Source organism: Nuphar pumila, chromosome 9, assembly GCF_984573655.1.
Source record: "Nuphar pumila chromosome 9, dmNupPumi1.hap1.1, whole genome shotgun sequence".
Classification (NCBI taxonomy): Eukaryota; Viridiplantae; Streptophyta; class Magnoliopsida; order Nymphaeales; family Nymphaeaceae; genus Nuphar; species Nuphar pumila.
In genome coordinates this window covers 108,895,723-108,909,159 of record NC_143257.1, presented here as the reverse complement: position 1 = coordinate 108,909,159, position 13,437 = coordinate 108,895,723, and positions in this window count along the sequence as shown.

The window sequence follows — 13,437 nt, the reverse complement described above, 5'->3', positions numbered from 1 at the left end:
TAAATTGTGCTGTCATTGGTCTTGTCATTACTCATTCCCTTTTATGCTTATTTTCTTTCTTTGTACTAAATGGGAAGGAATTGATTGAGTTAATCTAGGAATCCGTGTAAACCCTATCAACTATATGCTGAGTGAGACTGATTAATGGTTGCCTTAGGATCATACGCATCTCAATCTGGAGGCCATTAACATTTCTCCTAAGTTCTTCCTTACAAATAGAAGACAATGGAGTCCATGGTTAGCAAGTATCAGCAGTAAGCCTACACAAACCTTCGATTCTGATGAGGAAAATAGAATAATTCAAATAAAGATTGACTTACTCTTCCAATGACCATCCTTTGAACTCCCTTATTGATGATCAAAAGAATTTTGTTAAAGTCAATCATGACTGCTTGCATCATCTGTGGAGAAAGACAAGTCAGATTCCATACTTTTTGAAGTAACTATAAAAGAGTATTGCTTTCTGCTATAGGAGTAGGAAGATGACAGTCCTTCACTAGTTTCAACTCATGGGTCTCATGGGGAAGACCTATTATTGGTTGATATTGAAGCACTAGTAGCATTTTGCTGCTCCAACGATCTATCTAGTGTATTACTCCTAACACTTTGGCTTTACTATTTCTACCTGCGGCGGATTCTGATGCCGCATCAGTAAAAAAAAACTAACTAATAGGGATAAGACCTCTGGCTGCACACCTGTAATATAACTCACAAACCAACCATATGAAACAAAGACCCTTTATCCGAGGGTCCCCATTTGGATTCTGCACTTCATCGAGTTGCTTAGTGAGAAAATAGGATCTAAATAAGTCAGGCTTGAGAGACAAACCAACAGATTGCATGCTCTAATATGGACTTTCAGGTCCTTTTTTGACATTAGTATCTTTCTTGTTTGTGTGGACTACTCTCATCTAAAAGTGTTCTGGCGCTCTCGAACTTGCCTATAACAATCTTACCAAAGATCTTTGAAGTCTTTGGCTGGCATTGTCGAAGGTTTTTTTTAGCTCCTTTCAATCCAGACATAGTCCTGTTCCTTTTTTTATTTTGAGAAGACTTCCAATCTTCGAACATGTACTCATCATAGTTCTATATTCAGGTTATATATCATCACGTGCTGAACTATTCCTTCGGTTCTTCCTTGTTGAATGCAGGCCAAAAATCAAATGGTTCCGAAGAAGAAGGATTTAATGCTTTATTGACTCCTTTTGACTCTTCCTTTAGTCACTCTAGATATCCTTTGAGACTCTGCATCATTGCATCCATCTGTGCTGTGAGCTTCTTCTGTGAAAAATCTAAGAAAATAGAGTCCGTCATCTTCATTCCTATTTCACTACAAAAATTCCTTAATTAAGTATGGATCTCGAACTCCGAAATAGAATTCCTAAGAATAGGCACTGCACCTGAGACATCTAGAACAGAATCACGATCACTTCTCGTAATTGCATGATGCTTGTGGTAATAAACAACTGGATCAACACTGGTGTGACTTTCATCACCACTACAACTACCAAAAAAAGACTAGCTTTGGGTACTCGCTTCCTAATCCTCCTCTTTCGGTTCAGATGCAATCAGATGTCTGACTTAAATGGTCTGGATAAACTACTACCCAGGGGCGTAGCTAGGATTCATGTGAGGGGGGGGGGGGGGCAAACAGGGGTGTAGCAAAAAAAAAAAAATGGTGTGATAGTCTGGGATTCGGGAGCAGCGCCCCCCAATTTTTTTTTTAGATAAAATAAAAAATGGCCACAATTATTAATAAAAATCTATTTCATATGGACAAATCAAACTATTTGCTGCAGTCAGGGCTGTGCTAGGACTGGGCTACAAAAATGGATAAAAATCTATTTCATATGGAATCAAGGCTGGGCTAGGACTGGGCTTGTAAATAATTTTTTTTAACTGGGCCAGGAGGCAGGACTGGGCTACAACCCAGTTCCCCCCCCCCCCCCCCCCAAGCTTCACCTATGCTACTACCTACTGGGGATAACCACTATAATGGGTAGCTTTCTCTACCTATGGACGCGATGGCGACCTACAGAAGAGCGTGGATAGAGTAGTCATTATCTCAATCATTTTTGGGGGCTACGGCAGATGTAGTGGAAGAGGTCAGAATTACCCATTTTGTTAACCTCATGATCGCCATTGCAATAGTAGCCACCATCCGGATCGTTGGTCTACTTCTGATTGAAAGCTGCAACGTTGGGGGGACCGACATAAGCAAGAGTTGGAGCCAACATTTCTTTCTCAATGGTCCAACAGAGAGAGGTGGAGCCAGAGCCATTCGGAGGGTGGAACAAAATACAGATGGAGAAAAGCCCTCTGATCTTTAAGGAACTGCATCTCGTCTATGTTGCTTCAATAGATACATCTGAGAGCTGGGTCTACTGCCGGGAGAAGCATCAACCTCGAATCTTTCCAGAATTATTATAGAAATAAAGAAAAATAAATGGGTTTGGGCCAGGCTGGGCTAGACCCGACCCACTTCATGTTTTAGCACACCATGCTCCACTAAACAAACTCATAAGGCAGTAGGTAACATTAAATATGAGTGCCCAACCACAATTAGTAACCTAATAATGATGTGGGCACCCACTTTGGCTCGGGCTAGTGTCTCACTTTTACCGGAAGTGCAGGTTGACAATTCTCCCTTTCTTTGTTAGGGTTTTAATCAAAACTTGAAAAGGGAAACACTGGGTTCCTTATCATTAGGGATGCATGCAAATGGGTAGGATCCAAAATTAAGGTTTTACAATTTTTGACTTTTTTAGAGATCGGATTTTGATCCAACTTCCTATGTATTAACTCCTAGGGAGGGGGGCGGGGGGCTTGTAAATGAGCTGAATAAACAGAAGAAAGGTTGTTAAGGATAAATGAATCAACTCCTAATTAGGTATGGTAAAAGAGTCTAACCGAAACCAATGTCTAGTAGGAGCAGCTAATGCATGTCACCTTGTGTTAGGATGTTACAGGTTCAAAACCCAGTGGTATAGTTGTATAACTGGTAGGGGTCTGCTTAACCCTAGCTTGCCTTTCAAAAAAAAAATAAAGAGTCGATCCGAACAAAGGCTGTTGATGCTCGATTCTATTCTTGTGTCAAGCTGGGGTGAGCGATAAATGAATCAACCCTTAAGTAGGTTTGGTAAATGAGCTGAACAAACTGAACAAAGGCTATTAAGGATAAATGGATCAACTCCTAAATAGGGCTGGTAAAAGAGCCAAACAAAGAGAACAAATAATGTTGAAGCTCAAAACATTTCTTGTGTTAAGTTGGATCGAGCTTGAGCTCATGAAGATCCCAACCTAGTTAATATACAAAAAAAAAAAATTTGAGTTGAAAATAATAGTTTTGAACCCTAAAGCCACTGAGAGACCTCAAATTGGTTCATTTATGAAATAAATAAAAATGTCAAACAAGCAATAGGATTTTAATTACAAAATTATGAATTTGCAAGTCAAACAGTTCAACCATAACTAGGGTTGCAAACGGTTTGGATATGAGATGGTGATTTTCTAAATTTTGACTATCCCAGATCTGAACCAAGCCGACTTTCCAGTGTATTTTTTGATCAGAAATCCCAACTGTTTGCAACTCTAACCATAACAATCTATGATATAAAGTATATGTAAAAAATATTATTATTAATTAATGAGCCTATATGAACCGAACATTGGCTGTTCGTGTTCGGTTAGTCAGGCCTATTTCATGAGTTCATACAAGTTTTTTACTAGCCAAACATGAACCAAGCCATCATTAGCTTATCTCGGTTCCCAACAATAATCCCATGCTGATCGGATTAACAGATTTTAATCATTTCATAGGTCAAAATCAGACCATTTAAACTCGAACCTTGAGTCATATATGGCCTAATCGCCAAGTTAAACCTATCAAAGAGGTTCAGGTTTGACTGAGTTTCATCAGTCTGGACTTTTAATTGGGTCCAAGCTCACGTATGGTTTGCATTAAGCAAGACCTAATAGATTTGGGGAGCATATTTGGTGATCAAGCCTGAGTATTTTATAAAGTACTCCTACCACACAAAACACATGAAAAGAGTGAAAATGATCGTACTGCACAACAAAAATGATGCATTTTTTGAAATGTCCTACAATTTTGCAAAATCTGCCCAATTTGCAGATTTGTAAATGTTTGACTTCTTGAAGACCATGTTTCCCTTCGCATGAGCGAACCTTCTGAAGTTTGAGCGATATATTAGTACGCTCTTCAGGTATCACAAACTCTCACCAAAAGGTAGATTCACACATTTTTTTTGTGAATCTTACGAAGTTTGCATAACTATATATGCATAAAACCTATCAAAACTTTACAAATATTTTACTAAATTCGCATATATAGTATGAAGTGCAAACTTCTTGTAACTAAAACTTGTAAAAACTGTTGAGAAACTCGGTTTTGATGTCACATAATATGATACACTGTCTTATTTGATTTTGTATGATATGATAACATGTTCTCTTGAAATAATGTTATATTATGACTAAATATGTTTTGCCTTAAATCTAACGAGTATTTGATGCAAGGATATCTCACCCAATAAGGATGGAGACTTCCTGTTCAAGTACAACTATGGTGCAATCATACTCCTTGAAGAAAAAGCTTGATGAGCCATGCTTTCCTAAAGTTCAAATGAAGAAATCGGCTACCTCAAGTTGAAGATTTTTTCTTCTTTAGAGTCATATGTAACAGAACCTTCAGGAACTTGCATATTGCATATTACATACTCATTCATACATACTATATCATAAAAGTATACGATAGTTTCAAAAAGGTTCTTTTTTGAAAACCAACAAGTGTACCTTCTTACAACCTTTTTATGAAAAAGATATTTTGTCATATAATAATTGTACCTTCTTACAACCTTTTATGAAAAAGATATTTTGTCATATAATAATTGTACCTTCTTACAACCTTTTATGAAAAAGACATTTTGTCATTATACCTTACACTATATACAAGACAACACAAAATCGGCTACATAAGAACAAGTAAAATATGTTTTTGAAAAGACTTAAGATATCTTCTTTAAAATATTTTTTAATACAAGAAGAAGACAAAAACATAAATCGGCTACACAAAAGAAATAAAATATGTTTTTGAAAAGACTTAAGATATCTTCTTTAAAATATTTCTTAATATAAGAAGACAAAAACATAAATCGGCTACACAAAAGAAAAACAAATAAAATATGTTTTTAAAGGACTCTAGTTACTTTTTCTCATAACTATAGAATGTCGACTTACTTGAAGTCATCATTCTCTTTACAAAGCATTAAATGCCCTCTGTAACAAATCCTTTCTAAATATCCTTCCCAAAGAATGTCGACCTTCTTTTTGGTCCTCATTCTCTCTGGAGACTTTGAAATACACTACATAAAGAATACACTTGACATGACTATGTACAAATAAATATCTCAAAGCACTCATAGTACTTACACTCATTTAAAGTAAAGAAGTACTAATGTACCTCAAATCATTAATTAGAATAAAGACAAAACTACAACCCAACGTTCAAATGTACTATTGTAAGAAATATACTTTTTACATAAAATATGTATTACCTAAAACACTACAACGACTAGTGTACCCTCTATCTTACTCTTCTGGAAAAAGGCATTCTCGATCTTCTCTAAAAGATATGTTTGAAAAGACATAACATTTCATATTTCAAAAAGTTACAATTCCAAAATGTAACGACTACTTTTTATAAGCTATATAAACACACACACATAAACTATTCAAACAAGAGGAATGAAATAGACGTGTGAGCTTACAAAGAGAAAAATATTCTATTCGTGATTTGAAAAAGAGAGCCTTGAAAAAGAAAGAGAAAAAGAGAAAGAAAAAGAAAAAGAAAGAAAAGAGAAAAAGTCAAGTCCAGCTCTTTGACAAAGAGTATCCTCTGAGTGACAAAACAGAACATTCTTAGAATCCTTCATTCGTGCATTCATATCATTCTGAAGGTTCTATAGGAAGTATTGTAACTCTGTTATTCACTGTATTCCTTCTTTGTTTAAAGAAGTAGACCTCTGTGAAAGAGGGTGTTGCCCTTCTCTGTTGGGAGAAGAAGACCTCTTGGGAAGAGGGTGTGCCCCTTCTCTGTTGAGAGAAGAAGACCTCTTGGGAAGAGGGTGTTGTACTATTTATCCGGTAACTCGGATGTTATAGTGGAATCTCAAGTGGTTTGCTTGGGGACTGGATGTAGGTTTGGATATTGACCGAACCAGTATAACTTCTGTGTTTTATGTGTTGTGCCTTATTGCTTAATTATTTTATTTTATCGATCATAATCATATTTCACTATTCACCCCCCCTCTAGTGGAATTTCATTTGGTATCAGAGCAGGTTTGCTGGTTTCGACGTAACAAGTCTCCCAGCACAAATGGCATCTACCTCTTATGCTCGTGATATTGAAGGTCAACACGCATCTCGTCCTCCCTTCTTCAATGGCTCCAACTATGGATATTGGAAGTGCAGAATGGCTATCTTTCTCAAATCCATAGACTTTGCTGTATGGAAAATTGTTGAGCATCCATACACATCTCCATCCGCAGACTATAACTTATGGTCTGATAAAGAAAAGAAAATGGCAAACTTAAATGCAAAGGCTATGAATGCCTTATATTGTGCCATTGATCAAAATGAATTCAACAGAATATCTATATGTGAATCTGCATATGACATTTGGCATTCTTTGGAGGTGATTCATGAAGGAACCAACAAAGTTAAAGAAGCCAAAATATCATCTCTTGTTAGAAAATATGAGTTGTTCAAAATGAACAAAGATGAACTCATCACAGAGATGTTTACCAGATTCACCAACATCACCAACGATCTCAAATCTCTGGGTGTAACATATTCCCAGACTGAAAAGGTGAAGAAAATCTTGAGATCTCTCACAACTGATTGGGAGAGAAAGACCACTGCTATTGAAGAAGCTCAAGATTTATCTAAGCTTACATTGGACGACTTAATAGGCAATCTTATGGCCTATGAAGTCCACATGAAAGAAAGAAGGGAAGAAGAGCAACCAGTAAAGAAAACTCTAGCTTTCCCAGCCCTATCTGAGAATGAAGACTCAGATAAAGAATCAGAAATTGCGCTGCTTACCAGAAAATTCCAGCGCTTCATGAGAAGGAACCGACTTCCAAATAGGCACAAGGAAAGAAAAGATCTTAAAGAAGATCCCATGTGCTTTCAGTGTAATAAGCCAGGGCACTTAAAACGTGACTGTCCCCTTCTCAAAAGAAAGTCCAAGACTGAGGAACCAAAGAAGAGGTTCTTCAAGAAAAAGGCTCTGCATGCTCAATGGGATGATTCAGAACCATCCACTAGTGAAGAGTCAAGTGATGATGAAGCCGAAACTGCAAATATGTGCTTCATGGCAAACGAAAGTTCGGTAAGTGAAATCTCTGATTTTTCCTTTGAAGAACTTCTAGATGCTTTTCAAGAACTATTTGAAGAATCTAGAAAATTGAGTTTCAAAAATAAAGCTTTAAAATCTGAAAATTTAGAGCTTTCTCACAAGAATGAAAAGCTCAGCAGTGAAAATTCTGAGTTGAAAAAGAAAAATCTTTTGCTTATATCTGAAATTTCTTCTACTAGCTCCAAAACTAAAGATATGCAAGTAGAAATTTCAGAGCTAAAAAGTAAAACTGAGAACCTCATGAAAACGGTTTTCAAGTTTACTAAAGGTAAAGAGAACTTGGATAAACTCTTAACCTCTCAGAAGGTCTCCTTTTACAAGAATGGGATTAGCTATTCTCATTTCAAAAAACCTTCTTGTATAAATCAAAAGACCACATTTGTGAAAAGTTCATCTGAACCAAATAAGGAGTATTATATTGATAATCTTTTTAACTCCTCTAAAGAGATAGACAAACCCAAATCCAAATGGATATGGGTTCCAAAGTCTAACAAAAAAGGACCCGATTGGGTACCAAAAAGAAGATTTACTTAATGTTTTGCAGGCTCCAAAGAAGAACAGATGGATACTAGATAGTGGATGTTCAAAGCACATGACAGGACATCCAGACCTTTTTTGCTGTTCTTCATCATAAAGAAGGAGGAACCGTCACCTTTGGAGATAACAACAAAGGTTTGATAATTGGTATTGGAAATATTGGTAACATAGACAAACCTCTTATCAAAGATGTTCTCCTTGTTAAAGGCTTAAAACATAACCTACTAAGTATCAGTCAAATGTGTGACACAGGTTATAATGTTAGCTTTAATCATGATGCATGCCTCATAGCTGACACAAATGAAAACATCATCTTAAAAGGTATAAGAAAGAATAATATATACGAACTATACCTAGAAAACATCACAGAACATTGTCTTATAGCTAATAATGACACTCAACATCTATGGCACATGAGAATGGGCCATGTCAATTCAAAATACATGTCCAAACTAGCTAAAAATAAATTAGTACGTGGGTTACCCAACATATCTTTTAAAAAGGATTATTTTTGTGATGCATGTCAATTAGGAAAATTGTCAAAATCTCCTTTCAAATCAAAAAATGTCATCTCAAGTAAAAGACCTTTAGAGCTTCTCCACCTGGACCTTTTTGGTCCTTCTAGGGTAGCTAGCCTTAATCATAATAGATATGTTTTTGTCATTGTAGATGATTACTCAAGATTTACTTGGGTAATATTTTTGAAAAACAAAAGTGACACGTTTTGTAAGTTTGAAATCTTATGTAAAAAATTACAAAACGAAAAATCATGTTCTATTGTTAAAATCCGTAGTGACCATGGAGGAGAATTTGAAAATGAACTCTTTGAAAATTTTTGTAACTTGCATGGTATTTCTCATAACTTTGCCTTCCCTAGAGCTGCACCTCAAAATGGTGTAGTAGAAAGAAAGAATAGAACCCTTCAGGAATCTGCCAGGACTATGCTCCAACAAAATAATCTTGTAAAATCTTTTTGGGCAGAAGCTGTTAATACTGCATGCTATATAACAAATAGAGTTCTCATTAGACCCTTATTAAATAAAACTCCCTATGAACTATTCTATGACAGAACTCCAAGAATAGACTACTTCAAAGTCTTTGGATGTAAATGCTTTATCCTAAACACAAAAGATAGCCTGGATAAGTTTGATGCTAAATCTGTTGAAGGCATATTCTTAGGATATTCAAGTCATAGTAAAGCATACAGAGTTTTCAATAAGTGTCATAATACTATTGAAGAATCTATGCATGTTAGTTTTTGTGAATCTATTGATCAATCTGTTCATATACAAACTAATGATGATGTTGAAAGTACAGATTTATTTTTAGATAACACAGCTAAGTCTAATGAAGATGATCACCAAAGAACCTTTGTCGATATCAAAGATCATCCTCAAAAGCAGATTTTGGGAGAACTAACAAAGGGGGTTCAAACTAGAGCTCAGCTAGAACGGATTGCAAACATGGCATTCATTTCTCAACTTGAACCAAAGAAGATTGATGAAGCCATCATTGATGAGTTCTGGATGCTAGCCATGACTGAAGAACTGAATCAATTCCAAAGAAATGACGTTTGGGATCTTGTGCCGAGACCAAAGGATCATCCAATCATTGGGACAAGATGGATCTTCAGAAACAAGCTAGACGAAACAGGTAATGTTATAAGAAACAAGGCCAGACTAGTAGCTCAAGGATACAACCAGGAGGAAGGTATTGACTTTGATGAAACATTTGCTCCTGTTGCTAGACTTGAATCTATTAGAATGCTCTTAGCATATGCAAGCTATATGGATTTCAAATTATTTCAAATGGATGTTAAAAGTGCTTTCTTAAATGGTTTTATAAATGAAGAAGTCTATGTAAAACAACCTCCAGGATTTGAAAATGAACAATACCCAGATCATGTTTTTAAACTCAAACGTGCTTTGTATGGTTTGAAACAAGCACCTCGTGCTTGGTACGAAAGACTTAAAACCTTTTTATTAAAAACTGGTTTTTCTGTTGGCAAAGCAGATTCTACACTATTTGTCAAAGTAGTGGATAATCATACCCTAATTGTTCAAATCTATGTCGACGACATCATCTTTGGATCTTCTAACAGCACTCTCTGTGAAGATTTTTCTAAGTCCATGCAGAAGGAATTCGAAATGAGTATGATGGGAGAACTCACCTACTTTCTTGGACTGCATATTAAGCAAACCAAGGATGGAGTTTTCATCAACCAATCTAAGTATGCTCATGAACTTCTGAAGAGGTTCAACATGAACTCAACTGTTTCAAAATCCACTCCTATGAGCACTACTACTGTGTTGGACAAAGATGAAGATGGTAAGACTGTTGATACAAAGGTATACCGAGGTATGATAGGATCACTTCTTTATTTAACTGCTAGCCGTCCAGATATAATGTTTAGTGTTTGCTTGTGTGCTAGATTCCAGTCAAACCCAAAAGAATCACATCTTAAAGCTGTAAAAAGAATAATGAGATATTTAAAAGACACAGTTGATTTTGGATTATTCTATTCAAAATCCTCTACATTTGATCTAATCTCATACAGTGATGCTGACTTTGCTGGAAGTAAATCTGACAGAAAAAGCACAAGTGGAACATGTCACATGCTAGGGCACTCACTGGTATCATGGTTCAGTAAGAAACAGAATTGTGTATCATTATCAACTACTGAAGCCGAATACATTGCTGCTAGCCTAGCTTGTACTCAAGTTATCTGGATAAAACAAACATTAAAAGATTTTGATTTAAATTTTGAAAACACAACTATTTTTTGTGATAATACAAGTGCTATAAACCTATCTAAGAATCCTATTTTACACTCACGAACTAAGCACATTCAAATAAGACACCACTTCTTAAGAGAACAAGTCTTAAACAACATAATTAAACTAGAATTCATACCCACTAATCAACAGTTAGCAGACATATTCACTAAACCATTAAGGCATGAAGACTTCACACGAATTAGAAGAGAACTAGGAATATGTAAACTAAGTGACTTATAAATTAATCACACTTAATATAATAATTCTTATAAGTTTTGTTAAAATCTTATTTTAAAAGTCTTTTTCTTCTTATCGATTTTTGTTAGTCAAACTAGGTTTCCATATTCACGTATACTCTAAACTCTTATAAGACACATTCTTTATGTCTTTCAACTTGTCATCTTTCAAGTACACATCCATAATGATTCCTTGTCCTATCTCCTTTCACTCATATCCATAAGAACTAATTATATTCAAAGCTATCATGACATTGTTCACATCACTCATCTCATATCTCCTTTATTATTTGTTGTCCTTGTGTGAAAACTTCTCTTACGATAAGTTGATTCACCTTCAACATGATAACATATTATTTTATGAGAAATCTTACTTTTAGTCAAAATCGAATGATGTTTTTTTTGGTTCTTTTTACCTTCTTCTTCTAAAGATCTAGTTGCTATGTTTTTTTTTTCGTATAAATGTTACTATATCATTTGTTATATCATATAGTATGTACACTCTATTTTTATCATGTCTTCTTTTCCTCTTATCAACACTTCACTAAGACATTAATGCCCTTCATGAAAAATTCAAATGATTATCCTCTCGTACCACCTTTTAAGTTATTATATTTCACATAAATTTTTACTATATCATCTATTATATCATAGCCTAAGAACAATCTATTATCATCTCTTCATGGTTTACATCTTTTACGAAAAAGTACTGTAAAATTCTCTTTTCAAAAACTTGTACGTTTTGTATCACCATTTTATCTCTCTCTCTACATTATACGAAGTTCCTTTTCATCCGTGACCATGACTCTCTCATATATTTTATATCTCTCTCAAATCGAGATTCATTAAAACCTTGTCCTTCACTCCACCTTTTGTCATACAATTTCTATCCAACTTCAAGTGATTGGTGTCCTTTATGACCACTCTCATTTCTTTTACATATCCGTATCACCCTCCTTTATATCTATTCACACTCCTTTCACGTATATCAAAATATACACTTCTTAAATAAGAAATTATTGCTTTTCCTCATACTCTCATGTTTGTCCTATTCCAAACTCCCTCTTCACGATTTTGGAAAGCTTTCACATAAAGTAAATTCTTGAAAAAGTTGTTTGTTCTTATTAGGCCATTATTCACTCTCTATTCCTCATGATCTTCACGAAACACTTTAAAAACTCTTGAATCATTCTTTCTCTTACGTTTAATATGACACTCCATACTCAATTCATGACTCTTCTCACTATCCAACAGGATTGCCCATAGTAAATTTGTTACATATATATAGAAAAATTATTTCGAAACTATGTCCTTCTTAATATCTATGCTAATATAATACACTTTCTTCCAAAATTGATTTGATTTGTCATTCACGAGTCTCTTATTTTACAACTCACGCATTTCCTCATTTCATATCAACAATTATTTTTCCTTCTATTAAATCAATTGGTTCATCTCTTACCATTCCATTCGATCTTTTCTATCCTCATACAAATTTTCTCTCGATTCTAGCTCCTTTCTCTCCTAGTCCTTTATTTTCAAGATACTCGAAAATGACTTCCTCTTCTACCAATGTGATCACCTCCGCCGATCTAAGGTATCCTGATTTGTTTCACACCTACACCTCACTCTGCTCTCGCCCCATTCATGAAGGAAAATTGATCAACTTTGACGACTTCATGTTCTTCGACTTAGACACCTATCTCCCCGAACTCAAACCTCTCATAGGATCTTCATCCCCAGCCGCCTATTATCCTGAACTAGTTCGACTGTTTTATACCAACTTCTCTTCTGATCATGAACAAACCTCAATCACCAGCAAAGTCCGAGGACAGCTGATGATTTTCAATGCTTCCGACCTAGGTAGAATTCTAAATCTACCTTCCACCGGTACCGACCTTAACGCCATAGTACCAATCGACCGATCGGTACTTCGAAAAATACTTCTTTGCACCAACTGCTACCAACTTCCGTGGCACATGAGGAATCTCCAACCTCAAGCTCAGCTACTTGCCCAGATTCTTCTCCACAACCTCTATCCCAAGCATCCCCGCCAGGGATTAGTTCCTCGAAAAATCTCTCTTCTTATCTACGCAATCCTTTCTTCTCTTTCGATAAATTGGTCATCCATTATTTTCGACCTTTTTATTCGTTATCAGAAATTTGAGCCTCTTCTTTTTGGGTGTTTTATAACTCCCATTCTCAAATACTTCCAAGTACCACTTCACAACGAAGTCATCCTCCGACCCTCTCACGTCCTCGATGCTACCACCTTCAATCTAAGGTCCCTGCACATGCCCGACTCTGATGAAGCAGATCCACTGTCCTCCTTCAATTACTTTTCTGCTATGATGGATATCGAGCAAACTCAAGATCGAATCCTTCGTAATCAAGCCCTGTTGCAGCAGACTCGCAAGCGGAATCGTGCCAACCGGACAACTTCACC